General features: G+C 39.0%; 1 protein-coding gene across 6 annotated transcripts in view; it reads left to right on the top strand.

Annotated features, from left to right (window-relative positions):
* The window catches only part of XKR4 (XK related 4), a 242,904-nt gene that overhangs the window by 76,608 nt on the left and 142,013 nt on the right, over nucleotides 1-24,283 (top strand). The window lies entirely within an intron of this gene.

The following is a 24,283-nucleotide window of genomic DNA, read 5'->3' as shown; positions in this document are numbered from 1 at the left end:
AGGAGGCAGTCCTGGGGTCTTTACCCTCAGTTCTGTGAAATCTCTGTGGATTTATTCAGTAGTCTCAGCCTCAATAAGAAAAGGGTGATATTCAACCCCTTTTAACTTGATGGTTGCAGCACACTCTTACCTTTGAAATACCTCATGCTGGAAGAAGATTGGATGTCTCCCATGTCTGAGTGTGGTTCTAATCACAAAGATGTTACCTTACAGACTGGTCTCAGCTGAGTATAAAACACAGGTGTGTTTTAAAATATAATTTAAAATACTCCCTTATTTGAAAAAGGAAGGGTTTCTTGGGTTGTTTTTTTTAAGGGGGGAGGGGGCAGTTCTTCTTAGGCAGAGAATGAGGCTTTCCGTCTTTGGTGGCCTGAGATGCTTGTCTGTAGCACTGAGTCAGCTTCTTTAGCTTAGGAGAGAAATGGGATGTCAGATACATCTCTGTGCTAAGCATTTCTGGTGAGCAAGCTCTGGGCACTTCGTTGTTTAAATGTGTTGGGTTTTTGAATCACCATGTTGAGATGTTTTGCCTTGTATTATGCACTGCATGTGAAACCCGTATGTTTAATACAGGTTTCTGAATACTACATTTCTATATTGGCTATTGAGTGGAGGGGCTACTGAACAATGATGTGTGATTGAGGCCTTTGCACAGTGGACTAGGTGCTATCAACTGTAGATGGATTTCTCCTGTGATGCTAATACAAGCCATCCATCCATATGTGTGTCTTAAATGGCAATGGGAAATACAGGGAGAACACTATTTTTTGTTATTACTGTTGCTGTTTACAGCCTTTGAGAAGGCTATTTTAACTGTACTTTAGAAGTGCTTCAGTCACTTTGGGTAAAAGAAGAATGAAATAATTTTTTAAGTGACTTTTTGAAGGACTTCACTTCTGGTGTATGCCCCTCTTACCCAAGTGCTCCACCTCAACTATCTTGGTCCTGTTTTTCATACCTGTGAGTAAATTAAAGCAAGTCAGAAGTAATTTATTCAAAACAGAACATTATTTAGCCACTTGCTTAAGGGTCAGCAAAGCAAATGGTAAAAAGCAAGAAAGCTTCAAAGCACATCTTTGCTCTCACATAAATCTTAATCTTTTCTCCCAGGCTTTGGGAAATGCTGTTCAGCTCAGCCACTTTCACGAACAACCCACAAACCGCAGATGTTGTGATTTTTCTTTTTCAGAACTCTCTCAGGGTTCTGGTGATAGCTCCATTCATCTTCATCGCCAGCCTTTCTTTTTTCTCTGCCTGCTTCCAAAAGGGAGGGATGGAAAAAAAAAAGTATTTGCTAGGGTAGATGTAGTCAAGTAGCAATATTCTCCAATTAATAGCTCCAGGCACCATTCAATGAAAAGACTTTATCTCTGGTTTTGTTCAGTTTCCTGATACCTTCATCCATGTCAGCCTCCTGTGCTTTAAAACTATAGGACTGCGTAAACTGAGGTGCATATAATGTATTTTTCATGTATAATGTAAATATTCAAGTCATGCAAGTATTGTTTTTCTTTCTCCACACTGCATTTGTCTTCTCCCTGTATCTCTTACTCATTGATTTGTTGTGATAAAACTCATGTGCACTTTCCGTATATTTGAGTTAATATATGGTTCCAAAGATTTAAGCTATATAAGAAAAAGTCTATTTTTGGTCTATCAGGATTTACCAGGAGAGAAAATCCTGGCCTTAGGTTTTCTCATACATCTCAGTAGCCATACTAGAATTGAAACATGTAGATGTTGACTTACTGTTATGTGAATATGAAGACAATTCTTTTTCCTCCGCTTCTAAATTTTGGTTCATCTTAAAAAGAAACAAAACCAGTAAAAAAATTATTACCCTTGTGTAAATGTATATGGATTTTATATTTACATTGTGTCTTTTACCTGTAATTTTCCAACAATCTGGTAAAAAAGAAAGTGCCAGCAAGCTTCACAACAAATTTTGTGAGGAGAAATCAAATACAGACTGCAAATTGAACTCACGTAAATGAACACCATGTCATGTAGAATTGCGTTGGATCAACTGCACTGCTGTGAGTGAGCTGAATGCAATGCAAATGTCTGTATTGCTTCCGTATTACTTACTGCTAGTCAGATGGAAACATGTATTACTGGGTGCAATACATCGTGAAGTTGGAATGAATGAACTTGGGAAGAGGGTCGTCCATTAGAGTTGCTGAAGAGAGTGAGAAGTAGATAGCAGTCTAAAATGATTGAATGGTGTGTGATTACACGGCAGTGAAAAAGCATCCAAGAAAATTACATTTCAGTCCAGAGAGGTCTGAAGTAATGTTGCGGCATGAAAAACAACTACAGTGTACTAAACACAGTGAATGTAATAGAAACTAAACTCACAATAATGCTTTATAATTATATACATAATTAAACCAGCAAACTAGCTAGTTGTGTTTGAAAAAATATGTGTAGCTGAAGATTTGAAAGTGGCAAGTTAAAAGTATACCTTGCAGTTTCCGAGTTTCTCTATAAATTACAGGCTTTTTATTTCTATTCTTTTATTTTTCCTAAGATTGATATTCTAATGACAGCACTGCAAATGGAAAAAACATTCTCTGCCTTTTGTTCAGGCATGAGGAAGCTGAAATCACTTCAGTATTTCAGCAAAATGCAACCTTTCTTCAAACATGTGAACATATATACATTTTGCAACTGTTCCAAAGAAGTCAACTTCAAGATATATCTTCCACAAATCCATTGGTTTGACCATTATTCAGTGCAAAGAAGTACCTTCTCTTAGATTTAAACTGCTTGCATTTTTAGCACTTGTGGCACAAGCTGTTTTCTCATTGAGACAATGAGGTACAGAAAAAAACAAGACATCTTTGCTGCTAACAGAGAGTCAAAGTGAAAATGAATTTTGTTCTCATGGCATATTTGTCCCGAGGGAGATAGGATCACACTCCAGAAGTAATCAGCATTTTTTAATGAAGCAAGTTAAAATGTGAATAAAAGCTCCAGCCTCTAACTCAAGCACAGGAGATCCTATTATCCTTTTAGTCTCTGTGGGGTGCCCTGTTTATGTGAGTGAGTCTTTATTGTGAGAAGTCGGCAGTGGAACGTGGATCCAGCCAGCCTCCCTCATGAGAGGGACTGCAGCCACGAGTTGTTCTCTGAAGACACAGCTGGAGGATGTACCTCAAGATCTTCACCAGAAACTGCAAAATCATCTTGCCCTCTACTATGAGGTAGAGGTTAGCTTAGACAGCATAAGATACATGACTGAAGCCTGTCCAGGCTTGAACAGAAAGGTTACAGAAAGGTGCTTAAGCCAATTTTCCCTGAATCATACCACCTTTGCTGCAGGGTTTGAGTTGTGGAGCTGGCAGGAATATGCATAATGACACAATGGAGACCTGCCCCAGAAAGAGGGCCCTTCCTGACAGACGTGTTGATGCTCCAGTACATGTTGAACCCTCTATATGAGACATCAACAGAAATATGTTTTTGTCCTTCAACAGCCCAAGCTGTGTCTGGATATAGTGCTCATTCATGGGCTTCTCTCTACTCACTCAGCACTTTTCAGACACACACATCTTCTTCCTGTGAATGCTGAGGGTTAGTCCTAACCTCAGAAAACCTTTCAAGAACCTGTTTATGTCATTTTATGTTTCTATCCACGTGCTGCATAGTAGTATTTCAGAGTTCCAAATTTATGTGGTTGGGTCTTTAACTAGCCTATGGAAAAAAAAAAAAATGCTGGAAGTCCTAACGACCATAGTGGGTGAGTAGCCACAATCCATTTAGTATTTATATGCTTAATATATTAATATTGCAGCAGACTTAGAGAATTTAGTAAAATGTTCTCCCTATCTTCTTCATAACAACTGTCTTCATATGTGCATTACTATTTACATGTCCCTTCTTGTCCACAGTCCATGTTGAACCAATGTAAGTCTTCCAGTTGTTCCTCATAACACTGTGTTTCCAAACACCTGATCTGACCATTTCTGCTGCTGTGTTTTGGACTCTCCCTAATCTGCCTATCACTGTCTTACTATGATTTGGGCAACAACAGACATGGTATTCCAGCTGTGTCAGCACTAAGTAAGCACACCAGAAGGTTTACTTCTGGATGCGTATGTGCAACATCATCATGCTGTTGGTCCCTGTTTGTTCATTATCTGCTGTGGTTCCTGGTCCTGTTGCTGTCTAGCGTGCTGTTACTCATTTATGGGTATACTTGGTATTTTTTGCCCAAGCATGCTTGTAATTCAAGTATGCATGAATTTCACAGGATTGAATTTGGGCTGTTCCTTGAAATTCCCAGTATCACTGAGTTCTGATCCTTCCTCTGGGAATTGTGGAATATCCACAATTCTTGCCCTTTCTGTTCCATCATCCATTGGAAAAGATTGAAATGGGTCTCAGGTGAAAACACACAGAGCTCTTTTTGGATGATGATTTAATTTTGACCAAAAGCCATTTTTAAGAAGACTTTGAGTTAGCTTTTTTTCAAGCAGAAAGGTGCCCTTCTATGGGGATTTCATCTAGACCATGTTTTCTAAGTCTATGGGAATATCATACAGCTTTTCTTACACTATGGGTTGCTTTGTATAAAGTTAACCTTAATGACCTACTTAAGGGTGGAATTTATGTTTAGGAGATAGACAATTCAGTCAGATTTTGGGGAGTTAGCAAAAAATGCCCAGAGTGCTGCAGTACTAAGCCACAAATTGGATGTTCTATTTAAATCTTTCTGCAACAAATCTCCTGTAACCCAGACCCACGTCATTCATATTCCAAACCTTGTCAGAGTCTGATTCACTCAAAAATTTTAAAACTTTTTTTGTTTATTTTGGAATTCAAGAGGGGCTTCAGTCATTTTAAATTTATTTTATTCTATAAGTATTTTAGGCAGTCAGTGAAGCAAGTGCCAGGTTATTATTGTGATGCAGGCTATACTGAAACAGAAAAATACTGAATGCTGAAATCTCCACAAATCTACTTTCTTGAACATATAGAAAACAGTGAAACTTCTGGAAGCCAATGTTTTGAATAGAAAATGAACTGAAAAAAAATTAAAGTATATCTAAAAACATATGTGAATTTTCTTGTCTTGTTTTGGTTTTTACGAGGTGAGTGTCATTGATTCCAGCACAGCATTTTCAATAAATCCTTCTGTCAGTGAGGTCTGTGTGGCACAACAGAAGAGTTTAGATGTAATTTATAAATAACTCCAGCATTCAGCTGACAAAACCACCAGGTAGACAAGCAAATTGGCTGGAATTCCTGGATTCAGATCTCCTGATGAGGTAATGCTTTCTGGTTTGACAATCTATGCTGCAGAAGCTACATTTTTGCTTTCAGTGTATGCAGAGCTTTAGCTCTAATGTTTGCAGAATATTCTTACCCTGGTCTTTTAAAACTGTGCTTCAATTTTTTTTTTTTTGTCAGGTCCTGCTTCAGACAGTTTTACTGGGACTTGAAACTCAAATGTTTTGAGACTTTTGAGAAATATTTTCTATCAAAGGGCACAGTGATACATTCAGAAAGTTCATTCATGGTTACATGCATCATTCATGGGTTTTATTCATATATAATCTCCTATTTGTTTTGAAAGCTGGCTCCCAAAATATTCCATTGTGTAGAAAATTCCCCAGAGCACTTTCCTTTTACAAGTAATACAGTCTTTTATAGGTTGCTTCTAATTTGGACACTTCACTGAACACAGCTGCCACAATTAGAGTCAAATTTGTGATTTTCTCCATTGTACGATACCAGTGTGAATGATACATAAACACAGCTGGCCTGAATGCAGATTTCTTCACATGATGACGCCTATCAGCAGCAGCAGTTCTCTGAGGCACTGACCCACAGAGGCCAAATTAAAAATCAAATTAAGCATCATAAATGCAACTTTATTACTATTCACACTTTGAAAATCACGAATAGATACGATTTATATAAGAAAATTGACTGAATGTCCCTGACTGACGAAGTACACAGGTCAACATAAGGTTCCATCATACCACAAGACATTTAGGCATCAAACTGTCCCCAGCTCTTGCAGATGTAAGTATTCTTTCAAAGGACTGTTGGACCTAAAAGGATGATGATGAAAGGCAGTCTCCTTCCCCATATGTGTGCTATTAAGTAAAAATATTAATTTTCACTAAAATGACATGAAAGTTCTGTTGAAATTGTATTCAAGTCATTTATTTGTTCAGGTATGAGACTCTACAGAGACCAGGAGGAGTTGCATATTCCTAGAACTTGGTGTTAACAGATATCATGTCTTTCCGAAATTTTAACTATTTTGAGTGTGTTTGGAATAAAATTGTGCTCCCATCAAAACTGGTGGTAGGGGAAGAGATGACGAGGGGAGGGCAATGAAAGTTGAACAGGATTTGGGAAGAGCCTGACCATGAAAAACAGATTCAAACAGAGAGATGGATTTGGCAAACGAGAGGAAGGACTAACTGGACAAATGTGCAGAGGATGACCTGACAGTGACAGTGCAGCGGCTTGGGTGGAAAAAGAAGGGATTGAGGTAAAAGAAGGAAAAGTACATGAGAATGGTTAGACAAAAAAAGTTAAATTCAGGAGAAGTTGTTTGAGGAGGAGAGACTGGGAAAGCTTGAAGCCTGGGCCTGTGGTGTGGATTGAAGGGGTAGTGAAGAATCAAGAGTAAGAAAGGTAGCAGGAGAGCCAAAGGAGTCAAACAGTGATGCTGAAGGAGCACATCGCCAATGCAATCCAAATTTCTGAGAGCGAGCGAGGGAGAGGGAGTGAATCCAGACTATGCAGTAATGGAGCTCGTTTTTCTGTAAAATGCCTTTTAATCTGCTGTGAAATTTGGAAGTTTCTGAATGGCACGAGGCAGCTTAGAAAGATAGTTTCAGGCTCAAGGCAGTTAAATTTTCCTTTGTGAACCTGGATTCCATACCTGCCATAAGTTTTATGTAAGAATACTAGATAAATCTTTTAAACCAGACCTCCACAAATGGGCACTGATTGCATGTGCTCTTCTTTTTCTGGGTGCTCAGCTGAATTCGTTAACTCCTGGTTTGTGCCTGCTCAAAGTGAGTGGAAACTTTACACCTGAATTTCCAAATGACACAGGTCCTCATGTGCCAAATAGAAGCAGTTATAATACTATCTCAGTCAGAGAAGTGTTCAGAAAATAAATCAGTTAATATATATGAACCATTTGAGTATCACAGTGATGAGCACTGCTGAAAAGCCCAGGAGGACGCTAATTCTGTTACTGGAGCAAGGCTGGGCAGCAGGCAGTAAATACAGTAGCACAGGACCACATATTGACCCTGGAAGAGGAAACAAAAGAGAAACAGAAGTTTGTCCAGCTGATTTTTAGCAGAGCACTCTTCCTTCCTGTGAACTGAATACAGCAGTGGTCCCGAGGGGAAAAACAGTGTGTGAATGTGTAATTGCAAGACTGTATCATAATGTGTATACCCAAAGGGACTGGATTAATTTTGCACAGGCAACCTTTCTTCTGACATTGCCTAACTCTGAAATGCATGATTAGTGACTGTAAACGGGAGCAGAGGGACTGCTCTCCTGTGTTTAAAAAAATACCCAATAACAGCTCTGCAGCATTAATTGTATTTTATATGCAATAACATCCCTGATCATTTGCAGTCCTGGAGTTTTAGGTTAGTTTGTTTGTTTTACTAAGACTGTAATATTTGTGTTTAATGTAGGATTGTATTAATTATTTCAGCAACCTGAACTTCAGGTTAAATAGGTATTTAGCATGTGAGTAGCAATGTATGTCGGACAACTCTGAGTAATGCAACAATTTTCTTGATAGTCTGCAGCCAGGCAGAATAAAATTGCTTGTTTAATATTCAAATCTGCTATGAGATACTCTTTGCAGTCCTCTCTCAAATGACTCCTAGAGCTTGCACAGAGACCCAGGCTGCTTGGGGGTGGGAGGAGGCATTTCCATTTCTCTTTGTTCTGAGGCTGCCGTACTCTGCGAGGTGACTGTGTCGAGCGGTGGGTATCCGCGTTAGGGGAGGCTGAGCGGGAGCTCCCACAGCAGAGCCTGTTTCTCTTCTGGCCTCTTTGTGTCCATGGCTCTCTGCACTGAGATGCTCCATGGCTCTTTCCCAGTCAGTAGTGCCAATCCGGGAAGACCTGCAAGAAGGTCACTTGAGGACTGAGAATATCCAGGTGACTACAACTGGGTTTTAATTTATATGACTATCATAGTGTGCTAGCCCTGCTTAAAATTCCTGCTGACCCGCCACAGAGATTGGTGTAGGGTTTGGTTTTGGTTTTGGTTTTGGTTTTGTTCCCCGCCCTTGTATGGATCCTGTATAGCAGCGGTGTTATCCTTGCCCAATATTCTCACCCCATCATACTATGATGATCCACTGAGTTCAGTACAATATGTCATTCTTTTATAGCTACACTTCAATTTTGGGCCAAACATTTGGCAAGAAAATGAAGATTCAAGAACACCAGAGCATTTCATGCAAAACCACCTTGGATTTGCAGAGTTGTTCCTCTAGGAGAGGAAGGGGTTTTTTTCTTTCAATTTAGAATTAATTATAAAGATTTTTCAATTTTTATCAATGCAGTGTTTTTAAAAAGCAATTTAAGTCCAAGTTGATGTATTTGTTTTAAAGTCAAGCTCATGATTAAGTGGGGTTTTTTTTTAGCTTCCAAATTCAGTCCTTGTGAAGTTTTTTATTCTTTTTCAAGATACACACTGAGCAGCTCCAGCAAGCAGAGTTATAGAGTAACTGGATAGCAACTGTAGTTCACAGTAGTATTTACTTTTTCTTACCAGAATAAAAAGTGGTGTGCTAGGGCTGTCTTCCTATTTTCTAGTATTTATAGCTTAGATTCCTCCATTATGAGAAAAACTTGCCTCAGATTACCAGAATGTCTGACTGTTTCATAATCTTATCATAATGTCCTTTGATTTGGTGTAGCTGCTATAAGATCGTGTTTCTTAAGAGCAGATTCAGCCAGCAAAGGAGAGTGCCAGCTGGGGTTTGTGACATACATGCATAAACATTACAGCCCCTGTATCCTATGGAGGGACGAACAATATGTTCATACAGTCTTTTTCCATTTGGGGGATCATGCAATACAGTATGTATCTAATGGACTACCTTTGAAATGCCTTGTGAAGAAGATGCTAAAATTTATAAAATTTCAAGATAGGGATGGAGAGTAGCTCTGTAGTATCAAACACGCTTCTGTGTTTTTCATCGTATCCAGCCTTTGTCTAGACTTGCCACAATCTGGTTTCTCTTGCATACATTTGTATTTGGTTCAGTGGATTTTTATGGAAATAAACATTTAATATTCTGTTTAAAAAATAGTGCTTTCTGAATCTCTTATTTTAGAAAAATATTTTGTATTCTTATGATCAGTGGCATTTCAGCATTTGAATTTATTGATGCTAACTCTTTGTAAGATGGGAAAGCTTTATTGTCTCCTCTTAGGGATAGCAATGAAAGCAAAATGACATGATGGCAATCAGGCTTGAAAACTGACAGAATAGGCTGAGATATGTAGCAAGCCAAAGTTGAGACTTAAATCTGAATTCACTTTAGTGGTATAACATTGACAAGCAAGATCATATACTTAAATGATAAAAGCAAATTTGACTACAGTCTCATCTATTTTGTGTTGTGCTGACTACAAATCTATTTCAGCTATTCGATGGCTGGAATAAAGAGAAGGGCTCCTTCTATCATGAATAAATGTTTCAGTCTTCCCAGGATAATCTTTCCAGCATGCTTCTGAAAAACCACTTTCCCATGAGATTCTCCTGAAAGCTATACAGTCTTCCTAATGGTCATACCTTTTTCTTTCTTTCCTTTTTTTTTTTTTTTTAAAAAAAAAACTTTTTAAACATGGTCATGAAACAGAGAATTTGGCTGCAAAATAAAGCAGGGCTGTGATTCCAGTTTGGCTGCTTGTACAGAGAAGCCATCGACATAAAATTTAGACTTGAAAGAATTTGGCTTTTAAAATAGGCTAGAAGTTGTGTTTATGGTATCTTTGACAACAAAATTTTATGGGGACATAGAAATAGACACTTTACATCAGACCCCATGTTAAGGAAGTCTAATTATTCTCAGACACTATCTAGGGCAAACTTTTTCAGAAAAAGGATGCAAGAATCCAGTGTAGGCCAAGGTGAAGACTATTTCTAGTTTCCTTCTGATTGATAGATGTTTGACTTAAATCTGGAAATTTAAGAATCAATGCTGCTGCCAAAAATTGCAACATAATAGTTGAGATTCTGTTGTCTATATAAATGCTTTTCTTTGGCTCTTATATTCCTGACCTCAGGAATTCATGGGGGAAATTAATTCTATAGTTTCATTGCATAGCAAGTCAAAAAAGCATTTTCATATAACTGTTTTGAATATTCAGTGATATTATTTTTTCTGTTTAACTGGGTACCCTTTCACTTCGTGTTTATGATTGCTAACTCCTGTTTTCACACTCTGCCTTTTTTTCTACCTGAAGTATTTTGTATATTTGTGTTCTGCTCTACTTTCATGAATATGAATTGAAAAGAACTGAAAAATGGGTCATTCCAAAACTATTTTGCTTAATTTACTAATTTTTGCAAAGCGGTGGTTCTTTATTGTACAGTAACTGAGAGCAATAGTTACCAAAGCATGGAAGGCCTGGGCTTAAATCCCTCTTCTTGTGGGAGGATTTCAGCGCATATCTTTTGCCTTTGGAAGAGAACGCCTTAACCACCGGCCTGCACAACATGCTGGGAGGAGCTTATCTGAGTCTCTCTTCTTGGAAATTGTTCCCTAACTCAACCTGATATGCACTGAGAGGGAAGGAAGAGTGTAAGATCTGAATTCTTCTATTTGCATCAATAGCAGAAATTGAGGAATGAACTGAGATTATAGGTCCTTACCTGTTTCTCAAGTCTTGTGAATGTAGCCCTTTGTTCTGCAGGCAAAGCAAAACATCAATTGCCTACATATTCTGTACTAGTATCATTCCCATTTCTTTTACTGAGCTGACAGCACCAGTATTTTCCAATTATACTCATGGACAGAAGTTTTTTTTCTTTTCTGAAAAGTGTTCTCATTTCTTTTCCTTGAGCATCTCCATTAGTTCAGCAATATTCTCTTTGAAAGGAGTAACAAGCTCTGCGTACAATATTGCAAGTGAGAATGACAGTTATAGGGCGAACTGCATTTCTGATCTCTTAGAAGTACATACCACTTACGTATGAAGCTTGTTGTCTTAATTTCCTTGGGGTGAGTTCATAGACTGAAATAAATTCAAGCTCAGATCTTCAGTGGCTTGTGCAGCAAAGATGTTTAAATTAGCAGGTTTATCACTTGATCACTTGATTTTGTGTTTGTGAGTCTTCTGGTTTGGGTGGAGGGATCAACAGTAAATACAATATGCCTTTGTACAGGAAAGCATCATTTGGTTTAATGAGCTTGAGGAAGGCATAATATCACAGATTTTTGCAAGAATGATAGATCTTCATGTACAGATCTGGTATATTCCCTTGTCCTTCTACACTATAAAAGCTTAACTGCTCAAGACCTCTGTCTCAGGCAGTAGGATAACCAGTATCTAGCCTTTATAGAGAGAATTTTTTATTCATTTTTATCCTTTTGATATACAAGCTTCTAACCATGGCAAACATGCTCTGTAGCATAACTAGAAGAGTGGAAGCAAGTTATTTGTGTTTGATAGCTCTGGAGTCTCTTAACCCTTAAAAACTTGTCAGCTTATTTTATACAGAGTTTACATCAGATCTCAGCTGACTACTGTTAATTTAAGCAAACATATATATGCATATGGAGTCAGAAACTTGGCTCCTGGTGAAGCTTGTCGCTTTGAACTGTTACAATACCTTTATGGATGGCAATTTGGAGTATTCATTGCTGCTACTTGTTTTAAGTACATGAAAAAGTGAGGCTATGATCCAATCTGCCTAAATCCTGCCTACAATGGAATTAGAATGCTTTAAACCCTGCTGAATCCTAGACACTGATCCAGCATGCTTACTTAGTAAGGCTATTAAATCCATCAGGCATTGAAACTCATTAGATGCCTCCCATGTAGTCTGAGTGTTCCCTAGGCACTAACATTTTGTCAGTCTGTATGCACAGAAGAGCCTTTCTTTCTGGGGAATTGAGTGCCAAAAGGTATATCACAATCTAAGATGAGGCAGAAAGGTACCTGAACCAAGAAGCCCTCAAATATTAGACTGTGTGATGTCTGTGTCTGGCTTCACCTTATATGAGGACAGCACTGGGGGGGAAAGGGATAGGGTCTAAGTTTCTGTCCCTGGTGATACGCAATATGACAAGGACATGCTTTAATGTGAAATGTGTAAATAAGTAAGTCCTCTCACAACTGAATGTTTTAACTAATAAGCTGGACTTGAGCTCTTGCAGCACTTGCTCCCCTTCAATGGGCTGGACACAGTGACATGGAGTCTAAAGAGCTCTCTGTAGAGTATTCACTAGGCTACTCTCCTGAGACATGACCTCAGCTCTGATCAGGCTGAAGATAGCCTGGCATCCAGATCTTCCACTTCTTTCACACATTTTTATTGCCAACGCAGTTCTGTGAAGTGCCACCACTCTGTGGATTAAGTGAACAGAGCTCTCCAAAATTTTCCTTTAGCTTCCTGTGATCTCAGTGAAAAAGATGAACCCTTCATTTAAGCAGACTGGATTGATGTTGTCTGGAAATGCCTGAATTACATATATTGGCAGGAATAAAGGAGAAATACGTAAGCTAGGAAGAATGGATATACTTTTGCAAGTCTTCAAAGGTACCCGAATCTCTCCATTGACTTGTAGAGAAGCTGGGCAAACTAAACTGACTTCCCTCGCCAAACACGTAAAACTGAAGTGATGCAATATCTAAATTTGAGCAGACTGGATAATACCCTGAAAAACAATGTTCTGTGGCCAGATGGTTGAATGAAAATGGCATGAGTCTCCTGCGGTATGAATATTGCGAATGGCAAAATTTCATGTTACCCTTGCCAAGGAGAAATTTTGTATAATGAACCTTATTGCTGGAGGGAGGAGTCACATGTACAACCTTTTCGCAGACTCTACATGAACTCCTTCGTCCAGAAGGTGCAACAGCCTACTTATTCCTTCTGCCCTGTTGTTAATGTACTGTTCTGTCTGAGTGATACAGCTTGAGAGCAATTTTTTTTGATGGATCCAGATTCATTTCTATATTTCACCATCACTAGTTTGTCATGATGTTCAGGGACAAAGAGCAGCAGATCTGTATCTGACACGTTTTGATATATCACACCACCTCCACAAGCCAATAGTTTTGTTTTGAATACTATTCCTAAATAACTGCTAACCTAAGGTATAGAGAAGTACTTGCTTAAAAGCATGAACTACTCACACACGATAGGGGCCCTGAATTTTTAGGGGGGGTTGAGGAAGGAGGAGTAGTTGTGTGTGTTTGGGAGGTCGGGAGAGTGTTTTGTTTTTCTCCACTCAGCATCAAATTTGCGCTTCTTGTTTTAAGGAACTGGACAAGTCAACGAGATTGAATTGTATAAACCATATTCTGTTTGACCTATTAGAAAAATCCCATGTGGACTTCACAAAATGCTTTTTCACAGAGAAGGGTTTGTTGAAAGCATATCATAACCTACTGAAGGGAGCCTGTTCAGATTCCTTTGGAGTCCCTGGATGTTTGCCACGGTCACCAAATGTACTGTCCTGAGTTGAGCTCACAGATGCTGCTTTACTTTTGTTCAAATCATATTTAAATTATTAAATATGGTGATCCTCCATACGCCGAGGAGAAGCTCCTGTTCTCAGGTCCCTTGGAGATGAGTGATAGATGTTTCTTTTATCTATGAATTGTTATGTGCTGTTAAAAATATTTAACTTTTTTGTCCAGAGTTATCTGAATAGTAGTTGGCCTTCTGCAAAAGCACATACATATTTTGAGTTTATCCTGTTTCTTCTAACAGTGAGATTCCAACCTGTGAGCACATTTATGTAATCTCTTTTTATCCTAGGTCCATATAACAATATTTTTTATTTCTAAGAAGGGAGATGCAAATTAATTATAATTTACAATAAATAGTAACCATTAACACTTAAGAAATCATTATATTGAGGATCTTTTTTAATCAGAAAAAAGGTAGGACTACTACTGATCTGTGTATACCTTTCATTTTAGGGGGCTGATTACCCTAACCTTTAACAGAATTCCTGTATCTTCTTTGAGGTTTGACCTTGACATGACTTTATGGAGAAGCTGTACAGAAACTTTAACTTTTAGGATATATCATTCCTATTTTTACACTGGATATTATGGATATATGTGGATATTAACACAAAGGTTTTACTACTGTATTTTCAAGGCACTTAATGGTTCTGGTATAAAATATTTGACATCCCTGTTTGCTCCTGACCGTTCGTTAATGTAAGATTTGGCAGGTAATGTAGCCCGAGACTGAACTTTATGCCTTTTAAAGATTTTAATGTCTTTTTATGGCAATGGAATTCACTTCTGATTACTGGTTAAAATAATCATTTGTCTAGACACTTAAAAGAATGTTTTGCTGCTTTTTTGACTTTTTGTATAAAGTACTGTTGATGTTGCTATGAGCCTTGAAGTAATTCTCTGCATGATTTCATTTGATCCTTAACCTTTGATTTATTATATAAAACAAATTGACAGTCAGAGAGGGATTATGTAAAAAGTTCACGGAACAGCCAAGTCACCTATTCTCTGCAGACTTCTCAGCTCTGGTCAAGAGCTTTTCCAACAAAAGTCTGCTATTGAGGGTGAGGAGGAGGGACAGGGAAGGCAGAAACCCAGCATTTTGAAGAAATGTGTAAGTTGGTTTTGGTGATCTTCTAACCCCACAAACCACAAACAGGCTTCCACTGCATCTGGACCTGGTTTCTTCCTCATGCTTTGCCTGGCAGAAACCCTTCCCATCACTTCTCAGGTCTTCTGCTCAGAGGAGCAAGGACTACTCTGAGCCTGAGAGCCGCTTGGGGGTTTTGCCTGCCCTGCCAATACCTTGATGTGTCTGGGAATTAGGGCTGTGCTAAAGCCCCTAGGACTGGGTCCTGCACACCCAGGCTGCATGGTGCTGGATCAGGAGGCAGTACAAATGTGTTAAATAAGCCAGAACTACGTAATATGTAATTTAGGCCAGCTTCATAGCCTTAGGTCAGCTTCATGCTGGCTGCAAAAGGACAGGTGACATTAGCCTGTTAAAATGTTGATTTCTGTATATTTTTTGACCAGGATGAATGCTTCATGTGCTTAGGTTTTGTTTGTTGTTTTTTTTTTTTTAAATCTGGGATTATTGGGAGCTGTAATGTCAAATTTGCAGGATTTATTGTTTACAGCATTTTGTAACTGGGGTCTCTATCTTAATTTGGAAAAATCTGACTAACATATACGGTTCTTTCTCCCTCCCCTGATATGCATTCTGAGAACGCATCCCTACCCAGAAACATCTATCTTTCCAATTTGAAATGAAACTCTTCTTAAATATTGACTTTACCAACAGTATGGGAATTGTGAGTTCTGAACATCTCTATTGATGATGTTGATCAAATTAATTTATTTTAGGGATGCCATGTCACTGGTTTTAAATGACTAAGTGCCTTCATGGAAGAAGAAGCAGTTAGTGTTCTGTGATAGCCTGATAAATTCAGGGTAGGGTTTTTTTCTTTTTTTTATTTAATATAGTATAGCCATCCTGTGGTAGAATTAGGGACATGGCTCCAGCTGTGCTACTCAGCTTCTCTAAGCAGAATTAAAATTGCATATAAATGGTTTAATTGCCCTTCAGTTTGTAATATTGCAAACTCAAGCTGTGACTGAATTTTTTTTTGCCTATAAATACAGGACCAGCATGTATTGATGTTTTATGCATAGCCATTCTTATTTATGTTGTGGGTTGTGGGCAGTAAGATAAGGTGTGTACCTCAAAAGGCCTACTTTTGGTAGATGTAGCTCTACAAAGCTGGTATTTGACATTATTTTCATACCTAGGGTGACTCACTAGATTTTGATTAAGGTTTTAAAAGAAGCCAACACTCATTAAATACAGAGTAGCTGTTATCAACAACTACTATAAATGAACCCTAATGTGGGTTATTGAATTTCGTTTTACATATCAGCAACAGCTGGTACGTTCAGAGAGTTCCCATTCAGCTTCTTACAGTCCCAGGAACTTGAGGTTTTTTTAATAAGGCTGAGGGGTCCAATCTCGAATTGTTGATGGGAGGAGAGGCCTCCTGGTGCCACTGGGGAAACTATTAGAGGCATGCAAAATCAGGGATAATAAAATATGACAATATCTTGTGTTATATCATTGAATGGACTGTTTTTATTTTGTATTCAGAAAAACTTCTCCAGTGAGATGAAAAGGTGCAATCAAGCTCATCCTTTATAGAGGGAGGAGTTTGGCCCTTCTGTGAAGCAACACACCCTAGATCAAACAGATAATATCTTCCTCATCTTAGGTGGAAGACATTTAGTTATTGTTACAAAGAAATAGTGTGCGCATGGCCATACTTAGGTGTTTACTTTGACAGGAAATTATTTTGACTGCTATTCTAATTTAATTTTCTCCTGAAGGGAAAGGAGGAGAAGACAAACATCTAGATTTTTTCTCTTTTAGCGTTCAAAGTTGAATGTGTATTCAACCGTGGAACTTCATATTGCTGTATCAGCAAAAACCTGTTCAAAGTCTATGAAACTATGAATTTCTGTCATTTCATAGCCCAGAAGATATTATTATTCATTTAGCATAATGGATAGATCGTGATTGCTTATGCTAAATAACCTAGACATCAGCCAGATACTATCACAGAATTAACAAAATGGTGTAGCGAGCATAATATACTGCTTCTATAATGGAAAAGCATATGTTTTTCAGTTTTATAGCTAGATGAGGAAAACACATTTAGTTCATCCTATCCTGTTTGGGGGCTGAGATAAAAGCCTATGCATTTTTCATAGAAAGAGGCAAACAACTGAGCAAATTATGGCAATGTAGCAATTGGGGTTTTCTATCTATAGTTCAACAGTGACCCTAAGGACTCAATAAACTCCTCTCAGCGAATACAGTTGCTGTTATATTTTTCACCTCCACATCTGCAATAACATATACAGTAGTAGCATATTCCTGTCAAGGCCCTATTGAAATGAGTTGGATAGCTGTTAAAATGAAGGACTCTTCAACAAGAATATAGCTGCTGTTATTAATAATATGATTTGCAATTGCAGGCTATGGTTCATGCATGTCACGGTCATGTATGTCTAAAGAATGACAGTAGAATGTGAATTCAGTTTAGTCAGACCTTCAGCACTGTCTTATTTCAATGAGGCTAGGTTGACTTTCTTTTTTTTTTCTTTCTTCTTTTTCTTTTTTCTTCCTCTCTTTGTTGTGCTTTCAGAAACAAGGCATTACAGGTGAAGTTTATTTAAAGATAAAACTACTAACAATGTCTCCCTGCTAGTCCTGTGAGTAATTTAGGAGCTTAGAAAAGACTCTAAAGTACATGCAGCATTAACTTTACTTCTTACTCTAAATCACCACTCAGAATGGACAGGCTTCTTATCCTTAAAAGTACATCTCTCTGCAGAAATCCTAAGATCATAAAAGGAATAAAGCCATGAGAAACTGATTATGCTTAAGAGGGGACCATCATTCTATGTTCTTGTAGATACTTTTAAAACCTCCGTCACACTGCAAGAGGCAGTGAGGAGACTGTAACTCCCAGTAAGTGATTCCCTGCAAAAAGCACTGCTAAAGTGGACTGGTCAAAAGTGTTTTATTCCAAATGTTATAAGGGTTCTTTGGATATAGTCCAGTTTGAGTGCACACAATACTGTCTGTCATCCTCATTTTGCACTCTAGATACTGTTCATCTCATTTGTGTTTATGATGGAAGATTAACAGATAAAACCAAAGATCTGTTGTGTGTTTATTTCACAGATGCACACACAGAGAATATTTTATATTGTAAACTGCCCAGGAACAGGTGTTTTCTGATCTTGACACAAAGTCAAGTTTGATGGCACTAGATTAGCAAAGGAGATAAAAAGAAATAAAATGAGTGATAAGTATCATTCTTGTTTTATTTTCATCTGAAGATGTTTCCCATGCTAATATGCTGCTGCCTTAAATAGAAGTGCCAGATAGCGTTAGTACAATTCAGTTATCAGACTCTTCGACAAGCCTGATTTTGTCTTCCACAATAGGAACCATACAAAGTGCAACATTTCTCTTTATTTGTTGACTGCCCCTCTCTGCAGGTTTTGTGTCTACTTGTATTCATAGGACTTTCCTAAAACTCTTAATTTAACAAACTTAATCTAGACTGGGTACCAACTCTCAACCTTCAGGTAATGAAACGCTTCCTGGCACGACATTAGCCTTTGTTATATATAACGGTACTGCTGAGATGCAGCCCCTTGCTGGGTAGCTCTTCATACAGTGCAAATGCACTCCTTCCTGATCATATACACTTCCACATTACTAGGAGCACATAATATTTCATAAATTGAGAACCCCTGATTATGCATAAGAGTTAAATTTGGGGTTCAGATGAGGTGACAGTCAATGACAGCTTGCTGGGTTTGGGAGACTCTGTGGTATTTTTAAGGATCTCCTAACAATGTAAGCACTTCTGCTGAGTGCTTGCACCTCACTGTACAAGAGATTTCTCCTTAAAATGACCATAAGCAAAAGGATATCCATGAAAACATCCTTCTTAAAGGCACTGTTGTGCATACCTAACTTGTCAAAGAGTGCATTGATTGCTAGTAGTGAGGCTCACAGCACATGCTAGAGCAAGCTGTTTGTAGGAAATAAATTGCTTGATCTTTGCAAACTCCCATTTTAAGCTGACTGCCATCTCTTTATGCATTATATGTGAAACATCCTGCATTTTTCCAGAAGCAGTAGTATTTCAGGATCAAATTAACTGGCAAATATAATACATAATTAAGCTGTAAAAGTAGTCTTGATTAAAAAGTGACCAGAAGAGATCAAAAATCTCTAGTGAAGGAGACAGCAGGACACCACGATTATAAAGGCAGGAAAGAATAGATGCCTCAGTTCAATTTGCCTTTGAGTGCAAATACTGAGTTTGGGTCCTGATTGATGAATAAAGCTTCTTCCTACTCATATGATACAGCAGTCGTTGAGTGTCTCTGAGTACCATGTGCAGGAAATGTCTGATAAAACAAAGTTTCATCCTGAAGTGCTCATTCCTGGGGGCAGAATTCTCTAATTCAGAATGTGCTGTGTTTGATGAAAACTTCTGCAAAACCAAAGCAGAGTTCAAAAGAGGAGCATCTATTTCCCTGACGGCATCAGTAGTGAGTCTGATGGAAAAGTCACTTTCACCAAGCAGCTGCAAGTCTCAGGGGGATTCTGGTTCTCTGGAAATATTGAAACATTTGCATTTAGTCCCATTTTGACCAAAATAAGACTCAATAACAACAGAAAAAAAAAAAAAAATCCCTTTTCTGCCATCAGGGAGTCCTACTCGTGAACCAGTTCTGCCTGCATCTCATGTGCTGGAGATGACAGTCTTCTGATGTACAGAGCTTTGGCTGCAAGGACTTCCCAAAGAGGAGCTGGGCCTCGCCTTTGAGGTCCACCTGTGCCACCTCCTGGTACATGTAAAAGACCTGCTTATTTCTTTAAGGCTTTTTCTTGTGGAGTGAGCAGTGGCTAGCAAATGTAAGGCTTTGACTGATGCAGTAATAGAAACCAGAGTTGGTAGGAAACAGATATTTCAAATCTGTGCATAATTCCAACATTTGGAGCGTAGGTTGGTGGCAGATTTGTGCTAATGTGAAATGGAAAGAAACCCCAAATTTTAGTTTCTCGTTAAACAGACATTCCTTTCTCTTCTCATTGATTTTCTCCAACATAAGCACTGATGGTTTTGGTTTTTCATTAATGCAATATCCTATATAAAATTTTAAAAGTGTCAGCTGTAGGCACCTAATTGGTATTAAAGCTTAATAGCTTAAAAAGCATGAATCAAGTACTATCAAAATTTGACTTTTGATTTTATTCCATTGAAAAGCAACTTGTCAGTCAACATAATTCTGCAAAATAGATGTATTTTTGATAGTTGCATTTTTAAAGGAAAACTGTATTGTCTCGTCATAGCAAATACTTTCTTGGCAGTTAAGAGCCAGCTTTCCAAGTGCTCTGTTCCTAAAAGTGATATTACTTGTTGTTTAGTTTTGTATTTGGCCAAGGCTTCTGTTTAATATGCCCAGTGTTTGATTTAATTAAGATTTTAAAAACTCTAAATAAATATATTTATGGGTAGACATTGTCAAGGAATTGAATATTGGCAGGAGTATTAACAAGCCCTGTCATTGCTACCAGGCAGCAAATAAGTAATATCTCCTTCACGTGAATAATGCCTGTGAAAATGCATCAGTTTGCAGTCACTTTGAATCTTCCTCCTCTGCTTTAACAAGCATTTGTGTACCAGAGGTGTCTATGTAAAGGTGTAGGTTGTGGGTGCAGTAAGCATACACAGGGGAAAAAAGTAATTGTAATACAATCACTAACAGGGAGAAAGCTAAAAAATCTGGACTACCACTAGTAGTGCAGAACCTCAGGAATAAAGGGTTCCTACTCCCTTTTTAAAACATGACAGAACTGAGACAAGGAAGGATGCAGAGGATCACATGGAAGTGCAAATAAAAAGTAACTGGAGGGAATAAACAAGAAATTCTTTATGAGATGGCAGTAGGGTGGGGACACCACTTCCTTCCTGAGAAGGACCAAAAGGACTGCAGTTGGAGAGGACGCATCAGAGATGGTGGAAGACAGTACGCACCCTGAAATGAGAAAGCAGTCTACTACAGTGTTGGATGCTCATCCTATAGTATGGTGCTAAGTAACTCCTTAAAATCCCTTCCTCTGACAAAGCAAATGACCCATTTCTATCTGGCAGAGGATGAAAAATAAAATACGTAATGATAGAAGTGTGTCCTAGGAGTTCTTTGATTCTTAAGCATATATGGTACTCTGCCCTTCGATGTGTCAGTTCTGTGTGTGGTGCCAGCTTTTGTTTTACTCAGCATGAGCTCTCTTTCTACGGCTCCAGGGGTAGAAGTGTCCAAATGGAACAATGCTGAATAGTACTCAACTTTCCTAAGACAAGTGCCAAATACACATTTATAGTAAGGACTCTATCACAGCCTGACAGAGGAAAGTTCATTAGTATGTAGGGGAATGTGCTTACCCTAATCTTTGCATCTTTTTTTTCTGCTGTCTAAAGGAACTTAGCATTACATTTTCTCATCACTGCAGTAGTATTATCTGATTTATTTAGATGATTGCCAACTATTCTAAAGTATTAAAGACTTTCTAACAGCTAGTCTGATAAAATTTCTTCCAAGTTACAAACATCTATGATTTGTCCAGGGCTGAACTTCAATAAAGACCAAAGCACTGTGATAATTTAGCCCTACATAGTAATGGTTCCCTGGCTGGGGTCCTCCACTGCTGTGATTTGCTGTGACCTTTCTGCTGTTCCCACCCATCATGTAGAAATTTTCACTGGCTGGTGCGTAATAACCTTCAGATCCATTTCTGTGAGGTCTCTAAGCACTTAGAACAACCCCAAGCAGATGCCTGCTCAGGTTTTGCAGGCAGCATGGTCGCAGTACGCATGCACCAGCTAATAAGCCCTTGCTGTCAGCTGGATTCATTACCCTGGGGCAGCACCAGAGTGATACAGCAGCAGAGCAAAATCTCTTGGTGCTGTTCCTCCCTTGTGCCTTTCTCCCCAGGAGACCAGTGCAGGGAGAGGGAGGTGTTAGAGATAAGACAGAGGGGGAAAATTCATCCTGCTGGAAGCAAACACACTTAGGCCTGCCAACCTGAAAATAAATCTAACAAAAATCACAAAAAGAAAAAAAAAAAGCAACAAAGTGCAGGGTGGATTTGCCTGAGGTAGTTTGAATGCTGTAGGTGACTGTACCGAGTCACGTAGCCAGACCTAAAGGCATTTGGGACATATGTGATGGCTCAGGTGCAGATCTCTTGCCTCCAGGGGAGGTCTTTGACCTGAAAGTGCCCAGGGAGCCTTGGTGTTGCCATGTTAGAAGGCAGCTGCGCTGGAGTCTTCACAAACATTTGGACTAAGGTTTCTAAATGCCACCTTTTAAGTCTTCTCTTTCAAGTCCGCTTTGTAAGTATTTCACCAAATATTTGTTCCAGCTTGTCAAGAAGCCTGTCAGCCTTGCCTTCTTCCCTTGCCCCTTCCTCAAATTCCAAGCAATGAAGTTTTACCCATGTAACCCTTCAAAAGCATTGTTTCAAAGTCATATGCCTGAATAGAGGCAGGGCTTTTCTTTAACACTGGCACGGTTGAAGATCTTGTACCACAATGAAGACTGAAATAAAAATTATTGTGTGACTTGCTTGACCAATGCGGTGATACTGCACAGTTCAGATATCAAATACAGCAAATAATTTTATGATTAACCCGTGGAAGAAAAAAATGCATCAAATACGTTTGAATTCTAAATTGAAGGGACTTAGAATCTGCTTGCCAATATTTTGCAAAGTAAACATGGGGCTAAATTGTTCCCTAAAATTATTCACTCACTCATAATCACAGTCAAGAAAAAGACCTTCCTTGAGAAGAGTAAGTGCAAAAATAGCATTAATCTTAAGGAAGGGCTAAATCACTGAACCTGTAAACCAGAGCAGTAGACTTGGGTGATGGAAGGCAGCCACTGTTCTTTGGCACTGAAGTGCTTCCAGATTGCATCAAATTATCAAAATGCTGCACAAGGCTGGGAGGATGGCAGTGACCCTCAAGCCTTTCTACGTGCAAAGTTCCAAAGCTTCTGGTATTTCTTATGGTCTTTTACTGATTTTCCCTTACCTACTACACAGGAGAAAAAAGAAATTAAGGAAAAAAAATGTCAAAATGCGTTACTTGCTTTTCCTTCATTATAAATTTAATTTTGTATTCCTCCTTCCTTTCCAGTCTCTGTTACCCAATATTTACTGCTCATCACTCATTTTTCATTAAATATCATTGATGCTAAACCTGGGTTAGTGGTAGGAACATCTATGCACAAATATTTTGTCAAATTGGAAATTGCTGACTGCAGCTCTCAAAGGAGATCAGAGTTCATTGCTAAATTAAGCTGCCCTGATTACAGTTTTACTTTGTGATGGTTTTTGCATCTGTACTAGATATGGGGATAGCCTGAGTGCCACCCATTTATATTTTCACAGTGCATATAGGGCCTTAGCATGTGTTACATTCAATTGCACGTATCCATCTGGGCACCTCTGTGCACATTCATTGCATATCTCCTTGAAGGTTCCCAAAGTCCATATTTAGTGGTATTTAATCATTATTCCACTCTGTTGCAACAACTTATTCTTGTCGGCTTGCATACTGTGGGATTTTTCAGTCCTGTGCACAATCTTGTGCACGGCCCCCCATATGCTGCCCAGGAAGAATTTCAAGGAAAGGTTTGCAGAAAATGGCCAGTTGAGTGGGAAGCCCTGTAAATTAGTCAGAAGTGAAATGAGGGAGGTGTGTACAAGAGAGGGAGGATCTCAATACCTGAGGTTGTGAGGATGGCTGGCAGGCCAAGGTGAATGTCCTATCTCTGTCTTCACATCTTGTCATCAAGCATCAATAACTGCTGGAACTGAACATCTAAATCAGATAGAGTATTTAAATAGCCCGTGCTGTGCTGTCAAAACTAGTTCAGTTTCATGCTCCATCTTAGCTCTTTGCATTTATTTACCTGTACTCCCTGCTGTGCTTTGGGTGGCAAGCTGCGTGCCCCTCATCCCAGCTGTGTTGTACCTAATGGAGGATATTAAGCGTATTTGGTACCCTCGGGGCATGTCCACAGGACTGGGGGCTGCTGTGGAAAAATGTGTTCCCCCATCTGAACCAGGATCTGCCTGGTTCCAAGTCTGCCTGGTTCTGCGTGTCTCAGGACACAAGGGAGGGCTACGGGAGCTGCAATTTATGTGGCTTTTCAGCTGATCAGTGGTAGAAACTTAGGTGTCCAGGGGCCCGGACTTAGGAGTATTGGAAGCTGGACAGCAGGTCGGTTACACCTGAAGATGTCAGTGGCATGTCCTTGGCAGACATCAGGACCTGGATACCAGGTTGCACTGGCTGTGTACATACTCTTAATGAAGCAAGGCCAAAGCACTGGCATGTGCTTTGGCCGTTAGCCTCATCCCTTACCATTAGCCTCATCCCTGGCACAGTTTTGGCATGGGCCAGCTATC

This window comes from Ciconia boyciana, chromosome 2 (genome assembly GCF_034638445.1).
Source record: "Ciconia boyciana chromosome 2, ASM3463844v1, whole genome shotgun sequence".
Taxonomy (NCBI): Eukaryota; Metazoa; Chordata; class Aves; order Ciconiiformes; family Ciconiidae; genus Ciconia; species Ciconia boyciana.
This window is presented reverse-complemented; position numbering and strand designations above follow the sequence as displayed.